Genomic DNA, 17820 nt, shown 5'->3' with positions numbered 1-17820 from the left:
AGAGTGGGATTTCAGCAGGACATATCAGATCAGTTGGATTTGGGAGGTCAGTTGGATTGCATAGCCATAGACCTTTCCAAAGCATTTGACAGAGTGGAACATGGAATATTATTAAAGAAACTCGGGGGGGGGGGGGGGGGAATAGGATTAGACATAAGGGTTACACGTTGGATAAGAACATTTCTAAATTCAAGGGTTCAGAAAGTGAAAGTAGGAAATCATGTATCACAGGAAGGGAAAATTTGGAAGGGAATACCACAGGGTAGTATAATTGGCCCATTACTTTTCTTAACATATACAAATGATTTAGAGAACAATACAACATCAAAAATAAGATTGTACGCAGATATCATCATTGTTTATAGGGAAATAAATAACATAGAGGATTGTACAGAATTACAAAGGGACCTTGACAGAATCCAACAATGGGTTGATGAGAATGATATGAAGATTATGGAGGCAAATTAATTGCCACAATATTTACAAACAGGAGCTTAAAAACTCGAATTAAATATATGATACTTTGGATGAAGTAATTTTACCAAAAGATGGCAAGTGTAAATACTTAGGTGTGAGATTTGAAAGTAATTTGCACTGGAAGGGTCATGTTGATGACATTATTGGGAAAGTATACAGATTGTTACATGTTATAATGAGGCTATTTAAAGGATGCAACAAAGAATTAAATGAGAAAAATGTTACTTAAGTATGGTTTGTCATTATTGGAATATGCAAACAGTGTTTCAGATCCTCACCAGGAATACCTAATAAAAGAAATAGATAGTGTGCAGAGGAAAGCAACAAGATTTGTAACAGGGGATTTCAGGAGAAAAAGTAGTGTATCAGAAATGTTAGAGAAACTTGGGTGGGAAGCTTTAAGTAAGAGAAGGTAGAAAACTAGACTTATAGGATTATATAGAGGCTGTACAGGAGAGGAAGCATGGGGAAAAAACTGTGAAAGGCTTCGGTTGGAAAATAATTATATCAGCAGGGCTGGCCACAAGCATAAAATTAGATGGGATTTTAGCAGAAACGTTTCGGATAAATTTTCATTCATTCGGGAAGGGCGTGAAAAAGTGGAACAGTTTACCTGGGGAAGTGTTTGATCCTTTTCCAAAATCTGTACAGATATTCAAGAAAAGAATAAACAGCAACAGAGAAAAGAAATGTTAGAGGGTATTCGACCTGTGCAGGTTATTGTAAATAAAAATGTTTTGTGAATAAATTAATTCCATCTGCTTGTCTATGGAGATTGGATAGCCAAAGTAGGGGACTGCCTATGGGGGTGAAGTGCAGTGGCAACTTCAAGGGCCCTGGGACCGCTACAGTAGCTGTGAAGGCCCTTCAGGAACTCTGAAAAGTGGTGAAAAAAGGGGCTCTAGTTAAGATGCAGCAGGTCGTTATGCACGTTAGGTACTAAAATGGTTTAAAAAAAAAAAAAAATAGCCATGTAAATTTAATTCTTATAGCAGTTGTATATTATTATTTCAAGTGATTTCACATACTGTATATGAGTTGATTATGTGTGTAAGTACAGAAGACATTATGAGTAGAATTTTGTAAATAATATAAATTTATTAAGGATGAGCTGTGTGTTTAATAGAAAAATTGTTAATGTAAATTGTATAATACTGTATTATAGGAAAATGTCTTCTTTTCTCTTTAATTTAAAATTTAGTGCTTGAGAACAAGATATTTTTGTGTATCATTTGCCACCTAGGTAGACACCTCATTTGTAAATAAAGTGATTTTGATTTGATTTGAAATATTGTGGGCCTTCGTGGAGGATCACTGTAATTGGATCACATGTTAACCGACTGGAATGTCCAAGTTAGAATTTGACAAACCTGCGAAAAACCACCATTACAAGTTTTAGACAAAGACATCAGAAATAAATAAATATATCTGCATAAAGCCATTGATTCTTAGAATATTCTGTATGGTATTGTCCAGTATAATGCTGAGGGAGTAGTTCTATGTTATCAACACATTTTCTCAGAAGCTAAAAAACCCACAAAAGATACATAAATAACTTAAAGAAAACAGTAGGCTATGTCAGGCACCTTTTAGGCATGATTGTGACTTTCAGTTCATCAAGGATCAGGATTATTATTATAATTACTATTTACCAAGTTTGATAGCTACAGTCACTTAAGTGCGGCCAGTATCCAGTATTCGTTAGATAGTAGGTTTGACCCCCTCTGTCGGCAGTTCTGAAGATGGTTCTCCATGGTTTCCCATTTTCACACCAGGTAAATGCGGTGGCTGTACCTTCATTAAGGCCACAACTGCTTCCTTCTCACTCCTAGCCATTTCCTGTCCCATCATCGCCATAAGACCTATCCGTGTCGGTGCGATGTAAAGCATCTTGAAAAAAATGCTATTTAGAATATTTTTGAACTGAGGAGAAGCCAAGAAATTTCAAATAACTGATTATGCAAGGCATAATTAAATAAGGGATGATTTACAATATAAAAGAAAATATGGATGCAAGAAAGAAACATGAGAGAGTAAGATATGAACAAAGAAAATAGCACTGAGAAAAAAAGAAGAAAGGGAAGAATTTACAAAGGAAGGAAGGAAGGAAGGAAGGAAGGAAGGAAGGAAGGAAGGAAGAGGTGAACAGGGAGGAAGATGAGGAGAAATGAAGAAAAGGTAAGAAATGAAGATACTAGGGAAGAAAGAAAGATATGTTTATGTTCAGTCCGTCAGCGATTCCGCTGGTGGGATCCTCAACAGCTGTCATCGGCTGTCATAGATGGCATAGGCATCACTGAAAGGGTGTACTAGGGAAAATGAGGAGTGAGGTAGTTTCCCGTTGCTTTCCTCACCGAACCAGAAGTTGCTATTACGTATCAGTCTGCCAAGCCCACTGAAATGCATGCACCAACCGACCCTATGAGCAATATTTTCACACCATTCATAGCAGGGACTGGCTGCAGAAGGAATGGCATTACTAGTATCACTTATACCTCAGTCACTTTCATTTTGTCAAAGCCAAGGATAAAGGTGAGACAGATCAATGAAAGTAACAAAATTGCTCTAGCCCATACCAGAAGACATAGTGCACTCTAAACACTAGGTCCCGCCAGCAAAGGCACGGACAGAAAGATAGAAAAGATAAATCTGCTGAATCGAGCTACTGAATAATTATATCGCTGATATATTTGTAATCAAATTTCTTCGCACATAGTAGATTAGTAATAGAGTCTCTCTTAACTTAGAATGATACATTGTGCAATGAAACAAGATAATCATATACTGTACGGTATTTTATGTAGTATTTCAAAAGTAATTACAAATCATAAGTGGAGTACCGGTAGGCGATATAAAAGGACAGCTCACATTTCACTTCCTGTTTAAACAGTATTTTTAGATTAAACGATGTTCACGCTATCTTTTGTAAGGCTTCTTGACAAGGTTTTATTGCATCAGTTACACTAATTTCGATCTTTATCTTCCAATGTCAAAGTGATTTTCTCCATTCACGGAAAAATTCATATCATTCCCTGGAACGGATTGTTGAGATATATTTATCTCAGAATGACCAATAAAAAATATAAAAAACAGGATCCAATACAGCTTAGGATGAAATATGTTTGTGACCAAGCGTGTCGAGAAAATACACGGACTGGCAAAACATCATCCGTTTTTTCGTATATTACTTCCGTGCACGGTTCACTGCAGGACGGAAGCACTTGATATAAAATCAAACTCATCAACTTGTGTCGTGCACGATACATCGTAAAGTGCGAAGGGAACATCCACGGTGAAATATAGATAAAAAATCAGCTAGCTATTGCCTTATTTTTGAGATATTCTATAAATTCTTGCTTAATATAATAAATAATGTTGCCGGTACAGATATTGCGTCCCACGAACTACTCTTACGATTTTTCGGAGACGTCAGGTTGTCGGATTTCATTTTTACGTACCATTAAATCTACCGACACGAAAATAACATCCAATGACAATTTTAGAAAATGCCATGAGAAATGGAAATTTACGGGGAAAATTAGTTTAATTTTACCTCAAGATTTTTCACAATCCTTCTCAGTCCGTGCCCCTTGTCAGAGCTGTGGTACCGGGCGAGTTGGCCGTGCGGTTAGGGGCACACAGTGTGTCGAATCCCAGTTTTAGGTGGAAAAAATTAATAACGTCGTTAATAGTGCTGGGATTCTATTAAAAGTTGGCAATATGCCGTTTTCGAGGTCGCTGAATTCATGTCTGGCATCTTCTAAAGTGTACGATGTACGGGGGTAAATATTTATTTATTTATTTATTTATTTATTTATTTATTTATTTATTTATTTATTTATTTATTTATTTATTTATTTATTTATTTATTTATTTATTTATTTATTTATTTATTTATTTATTTATTTATTTATTTATTTATTTATTTATTTATTTATTTATTTATTTATTTATTTATTTATTTATTTATTTATTTATTTATTTATTTATTTATTTATTTATTTATTTATTTATTTATTTATTTATTTATTTATTTATTTATTTATTTATTTATTTATTTATTTATTTATTTATTTATTTATTTATTTATTTATTTATTTATTTATTTATTTATTTATTTATTTATTTATTTATTTATTTATTTATTTATTTATTTATTTATTTATTTATTTATTTATTTATTTATTTATTTATTTATTTATTTATTTATTTATTTATTTATTTATTTATTTATTTATTTATTTATTTATTTATTTATTTATTTATTTATTTATTTATTTATTTATTTATTTATTTATTTATTTATTTATTTATTTATTTATTTATTTATTTATTTATTTATTTATTTATTTATTTATTTATTTATTTATTTATTTATTTATTTATTTATTTATTTATTTATTTATTTATTTATTTATTTATTTATTTATTTATTTATTTATTTATTTATTTATTTATTTATTTATTTATTTATTTATTTATTTATTTATTTATTTATTTATTTATTTATTTATTTATTTATTTATTTATTTATTTATTTATTTATTTATTTATTTATTTATTTATTTATTTATTTATTTATTTATTTATTTATTTATTTATTTATTTATTTATTTATTTATTTATTTATTTATTTATTTATTTATTTATTTATTTATTTATTTATTTATTTATTTATTTATTTATTTATTTATTTATTTATTTATTTCCCACCCTAGTATCCACCATCGGCTTACAGGCAATAAATACTACAAAATACACAGAAACAAAAAAACAAAACTTTAGACAAACAATCTCTAATCTACGCACCTTAAACTACTAACTACATACCCTTCTAATTTAGTGGCGTCACCCAGGCGGATAACCATACCATGGGTGAGGGGCAACGGGAGGTTTAAAAATGACCGAAAGCAACAAAGGAATCGTCCGGTTACGGGAGTAAAAACACGATTTGGATGTGTATATTATAGTTTATAGTTTATAGTTTATAACAGTGGTAAACATACGTTTTAAAACTGGATAAAATATGAATAACAATGAGAATTTCAATCCAGTATTCTTTTTACACTTTATTTGAGGGAATAGACGAAGGCACTGTACTTAAATTCTTCCAGATTGAAAACGTAATTTAAATTAGTATTAAACATAGAACAACAAAATATGAACAGAAATAACATTTATTTTTTAATAAAACTATATTCGTCAGAATCATAACAATACTTCTTTATAACAAAATTTCATTTTCCAGTCCTGTTAATGACGTAGTTTTAGTAAACACACCTTACACACGAAAACAATATTAATATATTGTATTTCCACATAAAAAGGTCAATATTACACTCAGAAACATTTCATAAAAGACGTGATCATATTACAGTATTTACAAGTAATTGTCTCGTCAATCACATCCCCTTCATAATAACATGTCCAATGTTCATTCGTCTCCTGATTGGTCTGTAGAGTCCAGATGATAGTAGTCCTTGCTATACTGGTCTTCTTAATTTGATGTGAAAGGATCTTGGGAGTCGGTAAGTAACTCAATAGCATCCATAGGTAGATTACCAGGAGTTTTACGTGGCACTGTTCGGTACTTGTTCATTAAGGGATTTGATGTAGCCTAATCAACAACATGTTAAGCAAGTCTCTATTCGTTGAATCCCTGCTACATTTTCGAGTATGTAGTTCACGAAACCTCCGACAATATTTCTAGCTTCTTGAGCTTCTTCAGGTAAATTTCCTATTGGCACAAGAAAATGTTTAATTACTTGAATACTGTGTACTAAAATTTTATGCACAGTTACGGGCATATACCATGGATATAGTTTAACATACAAAGCCGCAGTTTGCACACCAAATTCTTTAAATTTATTTCAGAGCCAGAAGGAAGAGCAGCTAGTAGTACATGAAATCTTTTTATTAAGCCTTCATCTTTTCCCGCTTGGTCGAAAAGAATCTTTAGCAGCAAACGCGACTTCCTCCAAACTACGCGATTCGGTAATATCACAAACTTTTTGCTTCTTCCCCTTAAAGGAAGTCCTTAAATTCCTTAGGATGACGGCCGGCTTTGTTAGGAACACAACTTGTTTTCGGATCACACACTGGATCAATGTCGTCTTGTTCACTTAACACGATGAAATCCGTCCCATTTAACCAATCACCGAATTTTTCCCGGAATCGTTGTTCTCTTCCTCCTGCACTCTCCCGTTTTTTGTTAATATTGCAGGATATCAACTTAATTTTGTTCCTTAGCTCCTGAAACTGAGTCAGTAAGAGTTGTAGGCTCTAATTTATTCATAACATATTGAAATATGACTTCTGAATGCCCCTCTTTACGATACGACCGCCACGCGTTGAAAAATTCTTCTCGCAGTAACGCCCACATAGTCACTGAAAATAAGAAAATAAACCATCATGCACATTCGTGTGCAACCAAACCACTACAAATCCTGAATCTACATTAAATTTCCCATCGAATGACTTTTAAAGTAAAGTGGCACTATGAGGCACTCGTACAGTTTTTTTTTTTCGAGCAAATTCTAAAAACAATCTAATTTTCTACAACTGCTTCCTTTTACAACGCATTGTAAATAATTTATTTAGTGCAGAACGCTTGTATTATCCATAAAAGTTAGAACACATACCACTTTTCACTATTCCATGAGCCACAGAATACAACACCTCGTTGAAATCACTAGAAACACAACGTTCGGTTCACTCCGACACCTCCAGTCAACTGAGCTGATAATTACTGCCAGGAAGACGTTTCAGCACCTTTCTCCTGCCTCGTACGCACCAGAAAGTGGAAAGGAATACCGAAGGTCAGCATCTGGTTTGTTCACTATCGAATGAGCCAGGTTTCGCTTTGATTTGCGGCAGTGAATTTTTTCCACATAGATATGGGATTCGACACACTGTGGGGCGCGCGGCTGTGAGCTTGCATCCAGGAGATAGTGGGTTCGAATCCCACTGTCGGCAGCCCTGAAGATGGTTTTCCGTGGTTTCCCATTTTCCCACCAGGCAAATGTTGGGGCTGTGCCTTAATTATGGCCACGACTGCTTCCTTCCAACTCCTAGGCCTTTCCTGTCCCATCGTCGCCATAAGACCTATCTGTGTCGGTGCGACGTAAATCCACTAGCAAAAAAGAGGTGTGGTTAACGCGTTGACATTCTACAACTGAACCAATCATGTTCAGGAAGTGAGCTTCACGAAATGTTGTTCTGGGGTCCGTGGCAATTAATTACTCGTGAAGAATAAGCAGGACGTTTAATATAAATGTACCATTACTTGGGCTGGACTGCATTTTTCACAGGTAATCTTATCGTGCTGACGTTATTATACCCATAGAGTTACTAACTCTATGATCATACCACTGGGGGCGAACTTCGGATTTCGAATCGTTTAGTACACTTCGAACCTTTGCAGCGAGCGAACGGCTCATGTGGTCGGAACTGCTCCGGTGTCAATTTCTGCGTAAACCAGTGGCGTGGCGTAGAAATTTCTTTGGTGTTGCCCATTCGAAACTGATACAGTCGTGGAGAGAATGAAGTACTTACGACCCCCTGTGGGTGGGCGACGCGGACGAAGAATACACCCACGGTATCCCCTGCCTGTCGTAAGAGGCGACTAAAAGGGCTGACCAAGGGATGAATGAATTAGAACTATGAGACTACTTGTGATTAGTACAATCACTCTAGGAACTCCATGGGTCGCCTTTACTTGCGAGTAGTACCACTATGTTAGGTACACCATAGGATTGTGATTAGTAGCAACAGAAGGTGAATCAGTATGGGATTTATAGTACCCGTGATTAGTACCATTGTGAGAAACACCATGGGTCTAGGTGTTGCCTGTGATTAGTACCACTATATTAGCGACACCGTGTGTCTGTGATTAGTACACACTATGTGAGGAGCACCACGAGATCGTAAGAGTACCTGTGATTAGTACACCTATGTGTACACCATGGGTTTGCGTTCCCTATGAGTGACGCCATATTGTGAGAAACACCATAGGTCTGCGTTACCTGTGCGTATTACATTACCTGTGAGTAGTACCACAATGTGTGGAACACCGTAAGTCTACGTTACTCATTAGTACTGCTACATGAGAAATAGCATTGTTCTTGCTCTCCTAGCGTTAAGTACCAATATGAGGGGCCGTTCCCCTGGATTTTGGACCCCTTAAGACAACAAGCATCATCGATTCGAGATTGTATATACTATTGTTTTAAGATAATTCCTGGGAAGGTGGAGATTGCGGTTCGAATCCACTGATCGATTTAAGTTCATAATCGTTGTTCAGCGTTTCTTTCTTTGAATTTTAGTCAGTGGATTAATGTTGGAATTATTTTTAACTTCTCAGTATAGTGAGCTGGATCCGCTGATTATTTTAAATTCATTTTCATCCATTCATTCTTCATCAACACGTTTTGAATTCTGGTCAGTGGATGAGTTTTGGGCTTTTACATTGTCATTACATTTCGTACCATTAGGGGCCGATGACCTAGATGTTGTAGGTTTGGCATTCAGCCCGAAGGCTGGTCTGATCCTCCACAGCTCCACCAAAGGCTATCATAGACAGCGTAGGCGTCACTGAAGAGGCATACTAGGGAAATGAGGAGTGAGGTAGTTTCCCGTTGCTCTCCTCACCAAGCCAGAAGTCTGCCAAGCCCACTGAAATGCATGCACCAACCGACCCTATGGGCGATATTTTCACACCAATCATAACAGGGACTGGCTGCATAAGGAATGGTATTACTAGCATCGCTCATACCTCGGTCACTTTCATATTGTCAAAGCCAAAGATGAGACTGAGACAGGACAATGAAAGTAACAAATTGCTCTAGCCCATACCAGAAGAAATAGCGCACTGTAAACATTACATCTCGCCCCCAAGGGCTCGACCTAGATGTTAGGCCCCCTTTAAACAACAACAATAATAATAATAATAATAATAATATAATAATCATCATCATCATCATCATCGAAGTACTTACGAGAGTTCTACAAATATTTTGAAAATCCACAGCCCGTTTTCAGTCATTCGACCGGGTCGGGAATGGAATGAATGAAGCCCCAATCTAGCGTCGAGGACAGGAATTTTTCCGGCTGCTGAAGCTTGTCGCACACCTCTGGGACAATGATTAATGACAGAAAGATGAAGTATTAATGGAGAGTGTTGCTGCAATGAAAGATGACAGGTAAAACTGGAATATCCGGAGAAAAACCTGTCCCGCCTCCGTTTTACCCAGCACTAATGTCACATGGAGTGACCGGGATCTGAACCACGGAACCCAACGGTGAGCGGCCGACGCGCTGCCGCCTGAGCCACGGAGGCTTCCTCTACAAACGTTTTACGGGGAAACAAATATTTTTTCCAAATACAATACCTAATCTATAGAATTAAGTTTATACTGTACCCGCATGAGATGGGCCATAGTTATCATGATTTTTTCATAATATAAAATAAATGTAGACATATGGGAATATTGAATTATACACAGTGTCAGTTTTGTGTGGAAGGAAGAGTTTCAACATAGTCAGACATGTTCTCGACAATCTGTCGCCAAAGTTAAGCTTGTCATAATGGATGGTATATTTCCTTGTCAGAAGCTAAGAGGATTAAAATCGAGCACTTACAACAACGGAGCTGATTGCTAAGAGGAGAAAGTGAGCATTTATTCTTGAACAAGGTGCAGCCAGCGCGTCACGATACTGAGAATGTGTCGCAACAAAGTTTTCCATGACTCAAGGCATATTTGTCGTCAGGTTGCCAGGAAGAGATATTTAAACTAACCGCTGCAGTGTTAGCTAATGACAAAATTCATCATGGGCTCGCAGATGCGCCAACATAAGTGAAACCAATATGAACACCAGTTAGCTTCTCCGATAAGAATTATTAAAATATTCCAACCACCAAATTGAACAGAGGGGATTTTTGTGATATTATTCCAATGTTGATTAATTGTAATTGTAATGAATTAAAGTAAAGAATTCTAGGAAATGACCCACGCTATCTCGCCAATGGTCAAGACGATCACGCCGTCAGGGACGCCGACTTAGCGCGCGAAAAGTGGAGGACAGAAATCAAGTAAAATCTTCGTAATCGCCGAACGATATCAGATCAGAATGCGACACGTGAATGAGTATCGCCAATTTAATTAAGTGGGATAAATTCAGAGATCCAAATCCACCTGCAAATGCCGATTTAGGATAACCAACCCCCCTCCCTCTGGAGTGAACGCAGATAACCCACGCGCGAAACCAGGTCGACCATATATACTAGGGAGTCGAGCATCACAGCAACCAGTCGTTTGAAATAATTTGATGCGCTGACACGGTGACTCTCCAACTCAGTACCAGGAAACGCATTATAGATTCTGTTAGAGTTGAAAGTACGTTAGTAGTCATGAAGGTGAAGACGAACGGTGAGAATGATTTAGAATATCGAGTGTAAATAATCAGTATCAATGTATGTGAAATTAATACATTTCTCAACATTTCGTGTGTTGGAATTTGAAGGATCGACGGAACGCCAATAGTACTTTTTGAAGGCAGTGTTCAGAGCCTGAAATAAATATTTCAAGATAGACGGTGTAACAATTATTGTAGCAGGGAACTGTAGGAGCGTGGCGATCACAAGACGGCCTCGTATACGTCAGGAAGTGCCGGTTGAAGAACGCGATACGCGCCGGTTCGAATGAAACGACATTTCGTTGTAATGTGTCACGACTTGTGGTTCGGTTCAAGGAAGAATATATTGTGCAAGTGTATTGGGCTCAAGGAAGAATATATTGTGCAAGTGTAATGGGTCTAGAGGCACCTATAAGTGTTTTTTATTCTTTTATAAATTATTGTAAATTCTCTAGTAAGATGTTAATCATGGGTAATCCCACAGAAGTGTTTTGTTGTGTTTTAATTTTATAAAGTGCGACATGATGTAGGCTACGAGTAAATCACCATGGGGCCATGAGGCTTCTCATTCGCTACGAGACAATGGAATCCTACATAGGAATGAGTACACTAATTTAATATATTTGGGAATGTTATCGCGACAAAACGGGATTCAGTGTAGATTAATCATGGTTACTTAACAGGGATCGTTTCCCGAATCCATGTTTTTCAAGATAGACGGACGAACTAATTTATATTAACGTAATTATGGGTTAGATTAATCAATTGAGTATTTGTTTGTTGTATATATTGTAAATATGGGATATTTCTTTCAATTAATGCATGTTATGTGTCAATACTTTGATCAAAGTTCATTTCAAGTGTTAGATTTCTTTTTGTGCTAACCCATTTATTTGATTTTCAATCATATTTTTTGTATTTTAGTATGAATATTTGTTACCAGACAGCCAGATTATGAAAGTGCCAGAGTGTGTAAAATTTGTGTTGCGTACGGAAGGTCATAATAATAATAATAATAATAATAATAATAATAATAATAATAATAATAATAATAATAATAATAATAATAATAATATTTTGTGCGCTTGCAAGTTAAAGTATAATAATAATGACAGTGCTTCGTGAGTTGGCTAGTGAAAATAATAATCAATGTGGAGATGTCATGTAGCGTTAAAGACTTTAATTCGGGCAGTAAATTTGATTTTGACGTAAATTGTTGATTTCACGTCTTTGGACTCTATAATAACCATAACAATTTCTTTAGAAGTGATAGAGGCACGTGTGTAGGATGGTCACGTTATGTTGAAAGCCCAGAGTGGTTTGAGCCCATTTTTAAGATCGGAAGCCGTGCGGGACGAAAATCTGGCATGAGGTGAGAATTGAGCCGTACTGTTTTTGATGATGAAATAGATAAATCTGGATGCCTAAGACGATATAATGTCGATTCCGGTGTTATGAGTGGCAGAATCCACGCACCGAGGATTAATTAGTACATTAAAAGTTAGCAGTCGCAGTCATTGGATGTGTTTGCCCAGCCGCGATGTGCCATGGGATTTGAGATGTGTCTTGGGAGGACATGGTGTCCCCATAAAATTAACGGCAGTACGAGAATGAAGGTTGCGGTTCCGAATACCGTGGTGTCCCGATCGATGTAAATCGGATCTTGGTGGTTCATATTGGGACTCAACATATGTGACTAAATTCTAGAGAGTGGAAATAAAAATATAAAACTTTCCATTTTAATAATAATAATAATAATAATAATAATAATAATAATAATAATTGAAGGGTGCAGGGAAAGAAAGGACTAAGTCCACTTTTTATTTTTTATTTTTTAATGTGAATGAGATGTTTATTCCCGGTCCTAAACAATACATCAGGTGGATTTGGTAAGAAAGAGCTAGGTCCACAAATACAGCAAAAACAAACAGTGCACTGGGAAAGAAGGGGCAATGTCCAGTAAGTCAGGGAATAAAGGGGCTCTTAAACAGTAGTTTTGAACCTTTAAGTTACCAGCCCTATCATATTATTATTTCCCTCCATTGTACCATTCGGAGGTTAGTTAATGTGTAAGATTTTGTTCTAGGAGTGCTCTGTGAATGATTCAACAAGAAAGTGTTCACTAATGCTTCAGTATGTGTGACTTAACTGAACTATCAGATTCTTCAATTAATCAGGATGATCAGCACCAGGTAACTAAGAAAAGGAAACGTCGTGGAAGAATGTCAGAGGTCAGGACCAAACTTAACCTACGTAGTCGTGTAATGGGGCAGAACTGCAATTGTAAGATGAAATGTTTTGATGTGGTTGGTGAGGAAAACAGGAAAACCATTTTAAGGAATTCTAATCTCATGCTAAGCAGGGACATCCAAGATTCATAACTATGCGGACTCATTTCTGTTTTACCAGTCGCTCGTTGACGGCCTAGAAACTTGGAGGGTCAAGCAAATACTGTCAAACAAGCCACGTACAAGTACAGAGAGAGGGGATGTGCCGGTGTAACGAATGATTACGATGTATGCCGTAAAGCTTTCCTTGCAATTCATGGCATTGGTAACAAGAGTCCAGCGGCTGGTAAGAGGTCTTAAAATCACCTGTGTAAGTTCAAAGAACATGAGAGGAAAGCATTCCAATCGGCCGTGGAAGATTCCGGAAGAAAGTTCGTGAACATATAAAACCATTTCCCTCAAGAAACAGTCACTATGGTATACGAGACACCAAAAGAGCATACTTAGCTGAAGATCTCAATATTAAGAGAATGTATGGTATGTTTACAACTAAATATCCTACGATCCAGCTTTCGTATGAAATTTACCGATCAGTATTCAACAATGAATTCAATATCAGTTTTGGATACCCACGAACGGACACTTGTTCTACCTGCGATGAATACAAAGCAAAGGTCGCCGCTTTAGAGAAAGAAAAAGCAAAGTGTGGGAACTATGCTAGAGCTGCCCAAATTTCTGATGAAATAAGACTTTCAGTTGGAAATAGGGTCCATCTTACAAGGGGTGACACGTTCTATGCCAGAAAACGGAAAGTGCGGATACGTTGTAAACGTTCAAGCATAAGAGAAGCAATTTGTATTGATTATGGTAGAAATCTGCCTATCCCTAACATACCAACTAATGATGCTTATTACAAGAGACAGCTGTCTCTTTATGTATTCAACATTCATAGACTATCCTGTGGTGAAAGTCGGTTTTATCTCTATACAGAAGTTGAAGGGAAGAAAGGCAGTGATGACGTTTGTTCTTTATTGCATGATTATTTTTATAAGCAACGGGAAACTACCTCACTCCTCATTTCCCTAGTACGCCTCTTCAGTGATGCCTAGGCCATCTATGACAGCTGATGGCGGAACTGTTGAGGATCCAACCAGCCTTCGGGCTGAGGACTAAACATCTGTCCATGAAAATTAGAGACATTCAAATATTCTGTGACTCTTGCACAGGAAAAAATATGAATCACACTGTCTTTCGATTTCTTCACTATCTTGCTCATTTTGAGAAGAGATTTGATTCAATCAAAGTAATATTCCCTATTCGAGGTTACAGTTACATGGAGTGTGACAGAAACATGGGCCCAGTTAATCAAAAAGCACGTATATAAATTACTTTAAATAAAACTGAAAAATTGTCAAATAATGGATTGGGCACAATTTTTACCACATACCCTCTGTATGAATAGCCCAGTTCTTTCCCCGTCTGTAGTGTAGTTAGGAGAGCAAAATTTATTTTTCCGAACATAGAATGTTGTTTTCACACCAGATATAAGTTAAAACTGTTTAAAAATTATGTAGCTAGTAGGGAATAGCTATAACTGATTTTCACTTTAGAAAATACAGTTGGTAAGCAGAGTTAAACTGTTTAAATGCCATTTACTCAAAATTTTTAAAATGTGACATAGCTATTTCTTTCCCTGCACCCTTCAATTAATAATTCGAAGTGGAATAATAGGAAGAATTTATTAGATTAATTTGAGAATAATTATGGTGAGATCAATGTAAAATATTAAATCCATGATGAATAAGTGATAGATAATGATAATCTCCACAAATGAATATAATAATTAATAATCATAATAATAATAATAAGTTGAAGAAGCAGAAGAACAACTTGCAATAGTATTTGGAGAATAATAATTATGTTGAAAGGAAATCAAGATATTTAATGGACGATGATTCAGTGTTACGAATATGACATAAGAATAATAATAATTTATTAGGAAACTGATCATTAATTGGTGCGGATAAATTACGAGGAAAAACGACCCTTCGTTTGAAACGTCGGCAAGTGTTAGCATATAATCATCCCGGATGATAAATGATAATAATAAAATAAAGGATTATAATTGAAATTAATGATGATAATAAAATAATTGATGGTAGTCACAGAATATGATAATGATCAGATAAAGAATGATAATGATAATTATTTAATCATAGGAAGATATGATATGGACAGTCGTCATATGTAAAATTGCTCGGAACCAGATATTGGTTTTCCACGTGGGAGATAGTTGGCGGTAAGTGCGAAATAACCCACGGACGGCACATGTCTTCATTGTGCGAGCATAGTAATGAACCTTTCCGTACGTCTTGTCTTGACAAATGTAAATATTGAGATAAGCTTTGAGTTAACGAGCTACATTTGGCATGTTTGTGAATCTGGAAATATAGGCTAGAGTTTGTCCGTACAATAAATTCCCGTTTTAGATACGAAAACATTTCCACGGTGGGGATCCGGCCCACTAGAATGTACATACCGGAAGTGACTCATGTCCAACGGAACGGGGAGATGACAGTAAAATGTTACTCTCATGCCCTCGTCTCCGAAAGAAGATCTCCAGCGGTGAAACGTCCATTCATACGGATGTGGATTCGATCCCCAGTAACCAATGGGGCGAATTTACCAAATATTTTACACTACCAGAGTAGTGAGGTGAATCCAAGTATTATGTCTTTTCCTTTTCAGGATGAAAGTTTCTCAATGTAATAATTGTCATCATGTGCAGTTTGCAAAATAAGTCAATAAATTGCTCCTCATTGCAATTTCAATAGGAAACAGTTTTCATATCTTTTTATTGTAGTTAGTCCAGTAAGCCCATGAAATGTAAGTGTAACTTCCCAGTCCTATTGTGAAGTCCTAAAATTAGTATCTATGAATGCGCCATCCTCTTTGCCTTAATTTGCATGCCCCGTTCATCCCTGTGTTCATTGTGCGCTTATTTGATATTTTGATAAAATTTTATTTTATTATGAACCGATCACCCCTGAGATAAATGCTAGTCTGGGACTCAGGAGGTGAGCGGGTGCAATACGAAGAATAATAGAATTATAAGAATAGAAATAAAAAATGTGGAAAACAACCTGTCAGAGAAAGAGTCACTGATATCGAGGATCAACAAAATTAACTTGGCATAGCCTACAAGTAAAGTATGAACACCTATAACAAGAAGATCTCATTCAATGCAAAACTCAGACATTACCAGACAGTGATCCGTCCAGAAGCCTTATATGCAGTTGAATGTTTGAACCTGATAAAGGTAGGATTGGTCAAGAAGTTAGAACTGGTGGAGCGAAAAATTCTAAGGAAGATACTGGGAGCCGAAAGAACAGATGGATCATACAGAAAGAAAGAAAACCAAGAACTGTACCACAAGATAAAAAAGATCTCAGACACCATCCGAAATAGAACCATGTTCTCTGGACACATCTACAGAATGGTCCCGGGAAGACTGCCCAACCAGATAGTAAGGTTTTTAAGACCAGGAAAACTGTCGTACGCTGGCATCAGGAAGTGAAGGAGGACCCGACAGAAATGGGAATTCAAGGATCGGAAATAAGCAACAGGGAAACTTACAAGTCGTAAATAAAGAACACAGAGTTTCCAAGAAAGTTAGTTTGCGGATCCAAACACGATGGACGGAAGAGAGGAGGAGGTTGCAGAGTGAAAGAATGAAGGATTACTGGGCGCAGATCAAAGCCCAGAAGCAGCTGAAATAGAATTAACGTGGTCCACAGTTGGCCAAAACGAAAGAAAGAAGAAATGTGAAAAAATTATCTGCAAAGACTGTATTTGAAGATCCGCCAGAATTGTGCTGCATCTACTTGTATTTCAATTCAGTTCGTCAATCTGTTTCCAAGAACGCGGCAAATCTTAATAATTTTTCACTACCGCACAGCTACGATGATTATTTATACATATGATGCATCAAAATGTCTTTCAAAACCTTCATGTGATTTAGTCTTCAAATCCTTTAATTCAGAAGTTGATTTGCCATTCGAATTACCGTAATATTACTGTTCTCACCAAATTTACGTGGTCCTAAGGAACGGTTTAAAAGGCTTTCTATAAAACACTCACAATCATAGGAGCATACTTCACAGATCAATTTAGATGCCATGCTTGGGGAATGCAGGGGAGAGAAGAAAAACATCAGTTGCCTTTGTGTCTAACCGGCAAATAATGCACAACACCAATCGTGACACGCACTCACCGTGACACTGAAGGACACTGACACCAAGCCTGGGCGAGTTTGCTATTGAAGAAATGCAGGCAACACGGGCGTAAATCGGAAACATTGATTACGTTTTGTGTGTGTGCTATATACAGGGTCTCTCTTATAAACCCAGACCGAGCATACGGTGTTTGTACTCTGCACTACAGCAGCTGCCTCAGCCCAACCCAGGTCGGGCGCGGTTGCCCTGCTTTAAGCGTGTATAACATCTTATATGAAATCTTACCTTATAAAAGATGCTGGAAGTGTCATCCTTCATAATGAGGGACTTCATAAACGCCATTAGGATTTTCTGCACATCAATAGCGAGAGTTATGAGTGTTCGCACAACCAGTAAGATGAAACAAGGTCTCATCCGAAAAGAACACAAGCTCTGGGGCGAATAAGCGATGATTCAAAAATGCAAGA

General features: G+C 36.5%; 1 protein-coding gene across 2 annotated transcripts in view; it reads right to left on the bottom strand.

Moving 5' to 3' along the window:
• LOC136877312 (juvenile hormone esterase) overlaps positions 1–17820 on the bottom strand; it is a 138229-nt gene that overhangs the window by 88173 nt on the left and 32236 nt on the right. Inside the window, exon 1 of one of the 2 annotated variants that reach the window (XM_068228503.1) lies at positions 7119–7196. The exons of the other annotated variant lie outside the window; for it this stretch is intronic. The gene's annotated coding sequence lies outside the window, so the exon portion shown is untranslated. Of the gene's footprint in view, positions 1–7118; positions 7197–17820 lie in introns of those variants that run through there. 2 annotated transcript variants of the gene reach the window in all.

Source organism: Anabrus simplex, chromosome 7 (genome assembly GCF_040414725.1).
Source record: "Anabrus simplex isolate iqAnaSimp1 chromosome 7, ASM4041472v1, whole genome shotgun sequence".
Lineage (NCBI taxonomy): Eukaryota > Metazoa > Arthropoda > Insecta > Orthoptera > Tettigoniidae > Anabrus > Anabrus simplex.
Note: the sequence above shows the minus strand (reverse complement) of the source record. Positions and strands in the feature narration are given on the sequence as shown.